The 12600-nt window shown below is 38.9% G+C and overlaps 1 long non-coding RNA gene across 1 annotated transcript; it reads left to right on the top strand.

Annotated features, from left to right (window-relative positions):
* The first annotated feature begins 2429 nt into the window (after positions 1–2429).
* On the top strand, positions 2430–11863 carry LOC143693701 (uncharacterized). Its single transcript, XR_013181639.1, has 3 exons — positions 2430–2618; positions 10819–10906; positions 11428–11863. It is a non-coding gene; the product is annotated as an uncharacterized LOC143693701 (long non-coding RNA).
* Positions 11864–12600: the final 737 nt, after the last annotated feature.

Raw genomic sequence — 12600 nt, 5'->3', positions numbered from 1 at the left:
GCACTGCAAAAGACCTTTGGGAACCTGAGTTTTGGTGAGTGTGAATAGTGCAGTGCCTGGTATGTGCAGGGGGCCCTGCTATCAGGTTTAGTTGCTGCACAGTCTGGGATCAGTGGCAGCCCAAGAACTGGTACAGGTGTGGTGCTGTGCTTTCTTCAGTGAGGGTAAGGGGCAGCCAAGTCAGGAGTCCATGGCCTCTGCTCCAGGGACTCCTGAATGAAACAGGCTCCTGTTGTCTTCTAAAGTCTGCTAAGGAGGTTAAAACTGTTTTTAGAGGCTTGAGATCAGGCCCTAAACTTGAGGCAATGTGAAAGCATTGACTTGATAAATTGTTGACATTTAAAATAGACATTTTCTCACAATAAAAATATGCCATAAGTCTTGGCATTGCTGCTACAATGATCTTGGGTGACTGGATGCTCCAGATGCTTTCAAAATCAAGTAACTCAAAGAAATTTCAAGCTTTGTACTCTGTTTTCTATTTCTTTTCATCCTAAATTTCAACTTCTTTTTATAAAGTGCATCTGAAAAGTTTAATTAACCTAAATGCTATTAATTTTTACTGGATAAATTGTAAATGAAGGCAGAATAAAAGCAGTGAATATTAGCAGGAGAAAATATCAGCAGTGAAATAAAATGATGGAATTTCCCAATCAGATCTGAGAGAAAAGGAAGAATGGATGTAATTTTCTTCTAGATCCAGGAAACAAATGTAATCGAGCTTAGTTGATCTTGCAGCAGTTTTTTATGCTTAGAAGAAATCAAGTCTGTGTACTTTTTCATTTATTTCTAGTATCTGTTTTCTATTGCAGCTAGTGTGTGCCAGGTATTAAAACTACAAATATGGGGACTTCAATTTCTTCACTAGAACTGCCTGATGAGCCCTATTCTCTTGGTCAGAAGGTGGGGAATCTTCTATTCTTTCTGCAGGCATGCAGGGATTTTGTGTAGCCATGGGGAAAAAAAAGGAGAAAAAAGATAGATAGATAGATAGATAGATAGATAGATAGATAGATAGATAGATAGATAGATAGACATATATACATATCTATTACTATATATACAGATCTATTACTATATATGTAAATAAATTCAGACTGCTGAAGAGTTAACTGTAGAAGGATTTCTTTTAGCTGTGGATTTTTTTTGTCATCTGAGGTCTAAAATCTCCTAGAAATTGAGCTTCCTTTTCAGGTATTTCATTGCAAGGAAAATATACTTTCTCTGAAGAATATGTAATATATACTACTGAGGGAAAATCCCTCTGAGGTAAATAATTTTTTTTTGTAGTTCAATTGCAAACAGAGAGGATCATGTCCCAGTCAAGTTAAGTGAAAATCAGTAAATTATAGCAGAGCACGACAATTTTTTTCCTGTAGATGGAAATCAGTGGTTGGATAATAATAATTATGAATAGATTGGTGTTTAACTGCTCTATTAAGGCACTATCAATCTACTCCATTCCTCTGCTATGTAGTGTGTAAGTACTAGTGGCAGATTGCAGTTCAGAAAAAAGAGAGTAGTTAATAACTAAGGCCATGACAGCAGTGCTCTAGCACAATGATTAAAACTGAAGATAGATTTGGGTTCTTGGCCAATTCTGATTTCTTATTCACTGAGTTTGGAATTTGAAAACAGCCATTGCCAGCTAAATTACAATAGGATGCAAACATCATTAACAGAGGTCTGAATGTGGTCTAAATTCTTTGGAATATCAATAGGAGGAGGTAATCACCCAAAAATGTCATAAATGACAGCCTACACTAGTGGCTAATGACAAAAGTCTTCTAAGAGGCAGAAGCAATGGTAAAAGGTCATAAGCTATGTTCAAAGAGACTTTGCCCTCTCTTTTAGGGGTTGTGACCCTGTTTTTCAAACCCCTGCATTTCCAGTTAATGGAAGAGGAGCTAATGATGATTGGCATTTTATCTACTGGCTCAGGAGTTAGAAGCTGCACCAGATTAAGGTATATGTTCTTATAAGAATATAAAATTAATAACACAATATCTAGTGGGACAGGTCAGGAATTGCAGATTTGGATATTTCAAGCTCAAAAGCTGTTTTTCATCTGCTCTCTCTCTGTTCAGCTTAGCTGTCTATATTTACATAAACAAGAGACTGTGAAAAGAACCTGCTTTTCACTATATATTATATAAGCATTTTAGGCATTTTCTTTAAGGAGATTTGTACATTAGGAATCTAAAATTTAAGCATATCTGCAGTCATGGAAACTATATCTTTGTTAGAATAGGCAACAGCTGATCAGATATTACAAGAGGAACAGTTTTTAGTGCTAAACTCCTAAAGTGTGAGTAGGAAAAAAAAACCCCCAGTTTTGCACTGTCTTGTATAGCTGGATGGAGCTGACATTTTTAGCACTTACTTCAAAGACCTTTCTAAATCTCTGCACTTCACAGCAGCTGCAGACATAACTGAGCAGAGCTGAACAGAGCTGGAAATTATTTCAGTGATGACAATTGCCTTACAATCACAGCCGTTTTCCTTCAGTTACTTAAATGCCTCCTCCAATTTTAAATTTCTGTGGGGATTAGAGGAAATCTTAGGTTTACAATGTGATTCTAACCTAGAACCCTCCATTTGGCAGTTTCTCCTCCATGGTAAGTACTAGCACTTTTGCTGTTTTGCCTTCATGCTGCACCTTTCTTCCAGTCTGTCAGAAGTCTGTACCTTGAATTACAGATGGCCAGAACCCACTGCATCAGTGTGATTTATGTGAGTTCATTCCTGCACAAAGTCCATGCATAAGCTGTAGCCAAAATGTTCCCCAACCCACTAATTCTGCAGCATTCAACATCCCATGAATATCAGAAAGCAACAGAGTACTGACTCAAGAGATAAGCAAAACACTTATTTTCCAAAACTTTCCTAAGTAAAACTTTTCAAAAAGAAGAGGTTTCAAAAATGTGTTGGAATAGGATCTCAGAGAAAAGATGTTACTTTTGCAGTCATGAGTTGCACACACTGTATCGCTCTGAAATGACTCTCTCAGCATCTGCTGTCCTGGCAGAGGCTTGAATCAGATGCCTTCAATCAAACATATGCTGATAGAAAAACCCACACCTGCAAGAAGACACTCATGATTTCACTGGGTTAACCACGGGGACACTGAAAAAGGTGTTGGACTCCACTCAGAGTGTGGTGTTAACAAAATATAATTATCAATTTGATCTAAATTAATGAGGTTTATTCCTAAAAATGGAGCTTGAAAAATTTGTCTTTATCTTGGCTAAATTCAGGATGTCAATGGGAGTTCTTTCCAGTCAACTAAGAAACCAAAATAATAAAAAATCTCCATGTGGAAGAGCAAAATGCTTTTAAATAATGAAAGCAAGTTATCACTTTTGCCTGAAGACCTAATCTAACTAGATTCAGAGTGTAAAAGAATGATAGATAATCAAGAGCTCCATAAAAGTTCCTCTGTTTTGGGGAACATGAAACATAATACAGGAAAATGAAACAAAAGGAATCTTTGTGATGGAAAAAGAAATTACAGCAATATCCAAACAAATTTTACATTCATGATTATGAGCAATTTGAAGAATTTAAGGATTTGAATCAGCATGTCCTTGAGAGATTCAGATTTGATATATGTTTGGCATTTCAGTTTCACTCTTGCAGACAGTTTTCTGCATGTATAATATGCACACTCACTTCCATGGTATATGTATTTTATTGAAAATCTACAGTCAAATATCACCTTTTACAGAGAATCACCAGGGTCATGACTTCTATTCTTCTGATAGTTTTAACTTCTTGCTTATATTCTTGTCTGAATACTGATGCATTTTGTAGGACTCAATTTTAGCAAGACATGGTGGTATTAGCTATCAAAATTTAGAGAATTTCCTCTTATTTTGGCAATAAATAGAGGTCCAAATTCTGCCTTTGCTTCATCTGTCACAGTGTTTTGCCAAAAATGGAAGCAATCTATATTTATGCCTTAATCTTTAGGACTTCAGCGGGGCTGAGACCAGTCAAAAAGGGTCAGTGAAATGTGCAAAATGAGCAGAGTCTAATTTCCAGCAGTAAAATAATTTTACATTGTATTTTTTGTCTTAAAATAAGAATGCTATTGTGTGCTAAGGCTTCAGCACTATGCTGAAATTTTTGTCAGATTGACCAAGCAGCTCCCTCCTACATATCATCATGTCATGACAAATTGTGCTAAGATGCTGTTTTTAGCCCAATGCTTTGAATTTATTTCCCATTCTTTTGTGTTACACCTCAAAATTGGGACTTTGTAGTTAAAGCCCTTTCTTTTTTACTTAGAATTTAATTTTAGTTTTTAAATATACTTTGGATTTTTCCAGTTCCCTCAAAGCAGTTCTGTTTACTCACTGAGAGCCCAGCAATGGGCAGGGCTGCACTGCAGTGCAGAGCAGCACCCCAGGGGCTTGTGCCAGACTCACAACAAAGTCCAGAACAGTCCACACCAACTGAGGGGCTGTTCACAACCCAAACAACAAAGCATTGTGTGCTACAAACACGTGGTTTGTACCCATTCCTCTTTTGTCTCCCACTGAAAATTAGCTTGACTAATAACGAGCATAACTCTTCTGTGCAGCTAGCAATGGAGAGCAAGAAATTTTAGCCAGAAACTCTTCTATCTAAGAAAAAAAGAGCTTCTGACAGGACTCTTTTCCCAAAGTTGCCCTTGCTTTAGCACTTGTTTCAAACTGTTCCCTGCAATAACTCTATTTTTCATGCTAATTGCAGCTTACAGCTCATTATTTTCACAGGCGTTTAAAAGAGGCTGCTGTTTTAAAAAAGGGTCATTTTGAAGGAGATGCCATCTTCTATACTCTCTGCCTCACTCTTCCCAATTATTTTGTTGTCATTCTAATTGGTTGCTACTCAGAGACAGAAAATTTGCTACTGTTTGATCTTTTGCTTGTTTGACAATATTCAAGTGTTTTGGGTTCTCTAAAAATGGTTGAAAGCCTCTATGGATCAGAAGTGACATCCTGTTCTGTCTGTTGCTGCTCACAGCTCTCTGAAGCACAGGCAGTCACCTCCCAGGTCTGGAGATCACTTGTGCCCTCTCCACCTCAACAACAGCTGTCATTTCCACCCAATTCACTAAATCTACTCAGGACTGGATTTTGACTCTCTCCAGCTTCCCAGACGAGGGTAGGGGGAGAAAAATCTTTCTACTTTGTTCAGTTAGCACCTAAACTCTGTGTGCAGGGCTTCTGATGCTGTATCCTTACATATTCTCAGCCTTCTGTGAGTGTCATAACAGGGAAAATAGTGGGCATTTAGTTTCAGCAAAGGGAGTTAACTGAGCAGAGAGAAGTTCCACAGCAAATCATCAGCCTTTGGGAGCACAGAGTCAGAATAACTTTCCAGCAAAGGACTACAACCATGAAATCAACTCTTTTAAGGAAATCTTCTTCCCCAGGGTATATAGGAAAGAAGAGTTTCTTCTTGTGGCTCTTTTGCACTCCTCCTTACATTTGGTTTAAATGTCAGTGATGTGGCCATGACAAAATGCTTTCTCATGCAGCCACTCATTGCCAGTAATAACACTGTTCTACAACAACATTATAATCCTGAATTTTCTGACAGAGATAACTGCTTAAAACAGGACATCAAATTTCAAAATTGGCTTAAGTGAGAAATGGCTTACACTCATGGCTAGTTTTTCACATCATTAAAGTGTGCATGGGCAGCAGGAGTAGGAGGGACATGAGTGGTACAAAGCAGAAATGGGAGGAACTGCAGAGGTTGATAGAGAAGGATCTGCAAGACAGTGCTCACTGACAAGGCATTACAGGACCAGTTCTTGCAGCCTTCCCACAGGCATAAGTGGACCTGGTTGGCAGGAGCAAATAATAAATGCAGCTATTAAGAGAGAGTGGGAGTGGACCACCTGCCTGTCTTTTATTGTGGCACAGTGGTCACAGCAAAGTTAAGGCTTGAAATATAAATTGGTAAATCTATCTTTAAAATTAGCTATATTATTCTCCATTAAGAAAGAAAATGGGGTCTCTTGGGGAAGGTAAGATTACAGGAATTTTTTTTTTAAGAGAAAATTATTCTGGGTAACTTGTAACAGAATCAGAAGAATCCTGGATCAGGGAAAAGGATGGAAAAATCTCTGGGGGCTCCTCTTCAAAGAAAAGAAACATTATGGAAGGAAGGAGGTAGTAGAAGTATTCAAAGCATTGTCTGAACAGAACCATCCAACCACCCCTCCTTTCTGAGTGAGGGAAAAAGGCACTAGGAAGCAAATGTACAATCTTGGTCTTACTGCTATAAAGGCACTTTGGGACCTTAGGCCTCTTCATAGAAACGAGGACAATGAATTTTCCAAATGTTGTCAGTGACCAAATGTTTAAGTGAAGTTCATGATTACCATTGGAGAATGCAATGGTAAATCAGACAAACTGTGACACATTCCCACCCTTGCAGGTGCATGTGAAACACTCATTTTGTCTATTTAAATGCCTGACAGCTACCCAATGTCATCATATGTTTCCAAACTCATTCTCTAAATGATTTCTCAACAACACATTTTAAACATGTATTATAAATTAGCATGGAATGTAAATAAGGAACTCCTACTTTCAGAACTGCAAGAGAACTAAGTTGCCAGGAAAGGGCCACTTCATAGTGGCCTTTTGGTATGATACTTCTTAATCCTAGATCTTTCAGAGGTCTCCTCTGTTTTTATCACAGACAGCATGCTTTTGCCTTTGGGAAGTTATGTTATAAGAGTGCCAAAGATTTCCTTTTTCCTGACCCAAATATCAGCACAAGATAATCCCTTAGAAGTGGATAGTTACTCTTTAATCTTTAAAAAACGTGAAACCTGCTGTTCCTCAGGAGCTAATCTGTGTCGCATATTAGAACAAAAAATACATGTTACATATATGCATGTAACATTATAAAGTCAAATTTTTGAGAACTCTTCAACAATGAAACAGGAAATAAAATCTTCAGAGATAGTTTTTTTTAAGAAGCAATGCACACTCTTCTAAAAGGAGGACTACAAACAAAAAACATGCTGTTATGATTATGCTGTTACATGTGTTAGCGAAGTCATACTGTTTGCTTTCTTAAGAAAGGGTTGCATGCCTTTAGAAGAGGCAGTGTAACTTCTAGCTATCACTTACATTCAGGAAATAGCTACTGAGATTCACCTTCAACCCTTCCTGGATCCACTTCTGTCTACCACTGAAATTCTCCTTCTCACACACCCACTGCCAGCCCCCTCTACCCTGGTGGTAACTCTGCTCCAGCCACTTCTGAATCTCTCTCCCTCTTGTCTCATTTACATCATCTTAGGTCTCTTTGTAAGGTCCTGGCAATTTAAAATGCATGTAATAATAATAATAATAATAATAATAATAATAATAATAATAAATAAAAGGTTCTCAGGAACAATATTGGAATGATTTAACATGATGAACCTTTGGCAATTCAACCATATATCTGATTCCATTTACCTCTACCCCTTGATTCCCTTCTTAAAATTTATTCCAAATTTTAGTTTAGATAGGCAAACTACCTGTGTGACATGCTTTCTCTTTTTACATAAAAGGAGTTTCAATTACTTAGTTAGCTTTTTTTTATTCAAAATATATTACTCTCATCTTAGAGCTTTAGATGTCTAATGAGGGCTTATCTGTGTTATGTCTTTATGTAAAAAAAATTAAGTAAATAAACCCACCAATTAATCTTCCTTCATTTAATGTGATGAAGGTTTTTAAAATTATGTGTTTCTCATAAAAACAAATATCTTCACTTTTATAGTGCATGATTGTATGAAAGAAACTTTTAAAAAACCTTCTTTTTATTAGTATGAGGATCATAAACCTACTGAGAGTCTCTAAATAGATATTCTTGATTCTGTTTCTATATTTCCTCTGTCCTGAACCCTTTTGGATAAATGTCTTAAAATCTGATTTACTTAGGCTTGGTAAAAAACTATTGATCCAGCAGTCAACCCATCCAGAACTGATTAAATGCTGGCAGAATAGATCAAGATTTCAGAAGACTCAGGTGAGTGAGGCCTAACCCAGTGAGGTTATCTCAAACAATGGGGCTGGGCACCTAAAAGAGTTGTTTGCAATAGGCTCAAGATAAAAGAAAAGAATTTGACTGGCATCATGTTAAAAATGCTGCACCTTTCCTCAAATCCCTAAAAAGTTTCTAGGTAGTAAAAAGTGCTATTAACATTTTTCAAGTGTCTAAAAAATGATTCCATTTAGAACAGGGTACTTCCCATGAAAATATAATAATAGCAATGGCACAAAAATACAGATTCAGCTGCCCTGAAATGGATATCAGCTTTATGTGAAGATGGTTTTGTGACTGTATTCCTGAAACTATAGGAGAAAGCACCAGTCTGCCTTTTGAATACCACTGCTTTTGAACACCTCCTCTTTGTTCCATCCAAAGAGATATCAATTCACTTCTGCACTTTCGATAGCTATTCTGTATTAATTTAATCATTATTTGAACTTTGTTTATGGGCAGAGATCTGAACAGGAGCCTCCCACCCATCTAGACAGTGCTCTAGTCACCACAGCATGATATACATTCAGGTTTGTGTCCTTGTCTATCATTCCTTTACAGCTGTTGAAAATGTTCCTTATTCCATGACTCTCTGCCTGAGCAGTTAAGACTCCAGCCTTGAAGCTTAATGGTTTTCAATCCCTGCTGTAGACAATGAGGAGTCTAAATTTGGTTTAAATAAACCAAAATGACAACAAGCAAAAGGTGTTAGACCATCAGTTGCATGGTAGGATACCTTGGCTCATTTTCCTCAGGCAGACAAAGAATTTTAGCCAGGATTTCCAATACAGCTGCTTAGCCTCTAAGCTTTTTCAGCTCCTTTCTTGGTGAAACTGCCCCTTTCCTGTCTTCTATTTAGCTATGTGTCCATTGACATTTTCTGCTCACTAAATGCTGGGAATATTTGGGAATTTAATATCATGAACAACAAACAACTCTGTTCTGGCAAAATAAAAAAAAAAAAAAAAAACCAAAACCAAACAACCTTTTCCTTTGTTTGCATGTTTGGTTTCACTTCTTGGCCAACTGTGTCCTGGGGGCATCAGGCCCAGCAACTCCAACTGGGCAAGGGAGGGGATTGTCCTGCTCTGCTCTGCACTGGAGTGGCCTCACCTCCAGTGCTGGGGACAGGTTTGGGTGCCACAATGTAAAAAATGTATTAGGCCACTAAGAGGCTTAATCCAAAGGAGGACAGCAAGGATGGTGAAGAGCCTGGAGGGGAAGCTGTGCAAGGAGTGACTGAGGTCACTTGGTCTGTTCAGCCTGGAGGAGGCTGAGGGCAGAGCTCACTGCAGTTACAGCTTCCTTGGGAGGGGGAGAGGAGGGGCAGGCACTGATCTCTGCTCTGTGGTGACAGTGACAGGACCTGATGCCATGAAGCTGAGTCTGAAGGGGTTTAGGTTGGATATCAGGAAGAGGTTCTTCACCCAGAGAGTGAAGTTGAGCACTCATTGAAAAAGACTTCCCAGGGATGTGGTCACAGTCCCAAGTCTGCCTGAGTTTGAGAAGTGTTTGGACAATACTCCTAGGCTCATAGTGGGATCCCTGGGGAGAGCCAAGATCTTTGTCCTGCGCAGGGTCAGGAGTTGGACTCAGTTATGATGATGTTTTCCTTCCAACTCTGTGATTCTATGATTCACTACCTCATCCCTCCTAATCAACCAATCCAAAAAATTGCTAACATTTTTCTTGCAGTCTTTGCTGTTACCATTTTTCCTAACTATTTTTTGTGAGAGTGTGCCCAGCTACTGAAGTGAGTGATTAAGCAGCCCAATTATTTAACATTATATTCAGCTCTGAGTTTAAGGCTTTTGGGTTCAAACTCTACTTGAATTTTGCATATTTTCTATACAAAACATCCATTAAATACAATTTTTCGTCTCCATCTATGCATACATCTAAGCATACTCTCACATTTTTTAGAACAGCCTTTTCTCTGAACTTAGCAGATGCTACACTGTGGCTACAGGCATCCTCCTCATACCAGCTCATTTGAGCTTGTTATCACTTTCTTTAAATTACTACTCTATATCTCTCTCACACTTCACATGCAATTTCAGAAACTGCCTTTTCAAGGCATCCCTGTCACACCCATCATCTTCTAATCACAATCAGAAAGTAGAATCTTGCCCCTGGTCATACTGTGGTGTCAGGCTCCTCTGCCCATGTTTTACGTTTTCAGACAGGTGTCATCAGACTTTTTATCACTTTCACAGCTGGCAGGATTTCTTTGTAAGCATCAACAGAGCTGGCTACCTTCAGGGATGTGGTTGGAAAAAACACCCAGTACTGTGATGCCTACAAAAATATAAAACAGTGAGAGGCTGCTATGCCTACTGATATTATCTCATGGTTTCTTTGTCCTCCTCATGCATCTGTGCTTGCTCATAAATATCACCTCTTTACAGCAGGCACCATCCCCTTGCATTCTGCAACTCAAGTCCCAAGCCACAGTAACCATGCTTACACAAATAATAATACATGGCTCTGTGTTTCTTAGAGATATTCCAAACCTTCCTCTGTCCCTGTGTTGAACTATAGCAAATTGAAAAGTGTTTCCCTGCTGCCAGGTATTGGTGGTTGTGCTGGAATATGAGTAAAATGCTGTTTAGAAATCTCTGTTGCATCCAGGCATCTAGCAGTGGAATGTTATCCAGGCAATTATTTTAATTGGAGATAATCACTTGGGAAATGGATGGATGAATTAATCAATTCCAGTTAATTGGGATAATGACATTATTTATGCTGTTCACCTTTTTTTACCACCATCTGCAGGAAGATTTCCAACCACAAGGCCAAATTCTTCCATGATACAGATCCACTGAGGCTACTGCAATTAAAGCAGGAATGAATCTGGTGCATTGTAAGTATGGAATAAATTGCCTCACTTACTTATTTTGGGGAAACCATGTGTGCAGCTGACCAGGGAATACTACAAATTACTCTCTTTATCCCACTGTTGCTATCCTGTCATTAGTAGTGTTGCAACAGGAGGTGTTCTTGGCACTTGCTCTAACAGAAATATATAACTTTTGTTTTGTTTACATACTTATGCAGCTCATTACTATGTGAAAAACAATCTGCAGCTTGGCATTTGTTAATGGGATATGGAACAAGGAAACAGCAGATGGAGTACTGGGATACTGAATGCATAATAAGTTTGATCCTGGAAGTCCTTGTGTAATTTTTCAGCTCAAGATGGTTATTGAATTCCACTGCAAAGCTGAGCAGAAACCATGCCTGTGTTCAAGCAACGAAGGCACAGCTCCTCCACACTAAACAAACACAAGGCTCAGGCACTCTCTGCACCTGATCTCCTGTAAAAGGGAAGCAAAAGGCACAATTTTGTTTGTGATTAATTCTTTGGTTTCTTTTACTCTTCAGAGAGAAGCTCTGAAAACAGGATGGTGTTTGACCTCAGCTGGCAACCAAGTCCCACAGAGCCACTCATTCCCATCCCATGCATCAGAATGGAGACCATAATCAGAAGAGCAAAAATTGCAAAGCAAAGCAAAACAGTGAATTCATTCACCACTTTTCATGGACAGGCAGTAGCTCAGCTGAGGAAAGCAGGGCTCCATGACACCAGCAGGGCTTCATCACACAGCATTGACTGATGACAACAAATGGCATGACTCTGAGCAGCCTCCTGGTTGTACTGAGTACTGAACTTGGTGCCAGCTGGCCTGGAATATCCCCTTGGTCGCTTCTGGAATATCCCCTTGGTCAGTTGAGGTCAGCTGTCCCAGCTGTGTCTCCTCCTAACTTCTTGTGATCTCTCAGACCTACTTGCCAGTGGGCTGGGGTGAGAAGCTGAAAGGTCCTTAGTGTAAGATTTAGTGTAAACACCACTTACAAACAACTAACACGTGAGTGTGTTTCATTATTCTTGTCCCAAACCCAAAAGAGCTCTTTACCAGCAACTAGGAAGAAAAGTAACTTTACGCTATCCAAAATCAGGACAGATATTTCAATCTTCTACAAGTGATTGAAGATAACCTTTGCTGTGATATTTTCCCACCTATTTCTGTCTTCATCTTCAAGAGAAATAGAGTTCTGAATGTCCTCCTCTGCTCAGCTGTATGTCTAATGCAGACTGGTGTCCACAAGAACAAGAACCCAAGAACAAGTAAGCAGGGCTATAACCACTTTGTACAAAGAGATATTTTCATTTAATATGTTATATTACCTTCACAGGACTCAGAATGGGATCTTGGATCAAAATGATTCCTTTAATATACTCATCCATCTCCACCTCCATGTCAGACTAGTGGCTCTTTAAGTCTGATGGAATAGACCCAGATCAGTTTTCTTACAAAGATAAAGATTCAATCATTTTGCGACACTTGGATCAGAATACACTGAACCCTGGGTGCATCTCTGACTGCAGCATGGATTTGACATACCTGCCAGGCTGCCTCAAGCCAACTCTGATTTTAAGAGCTCTTTCTGTGGAGGGCTACAATGTAAGAAAATAGAGATAGTGCAGAAGGTAGTCTCACACCTGAGGAGTTGCAGCTGCGCTAATCACCAAAGATTAGGAACATGCCTGCCCTT

The sequence above is a fragment of the Agelaius phoeniceus genome, chromosome 3 (genome assembly GCF_051311805.1).
Source record: "Agelaius phoeniceus isolate bAgePho1 chromosome 3, bAgePho1.hap1, whole genome shotgun sequence".
Taxonomy (NCBI): Eukaryota; Metazoa; Chordata; class Aves; order Passeriformes; family Icteridae; genus Agelaius; species Agelaius phoeniceus.
Note: the sequence above shows the minus strand (reverse complement) of the source record. Positions and strands in the feature narration are given on the sequence as shown.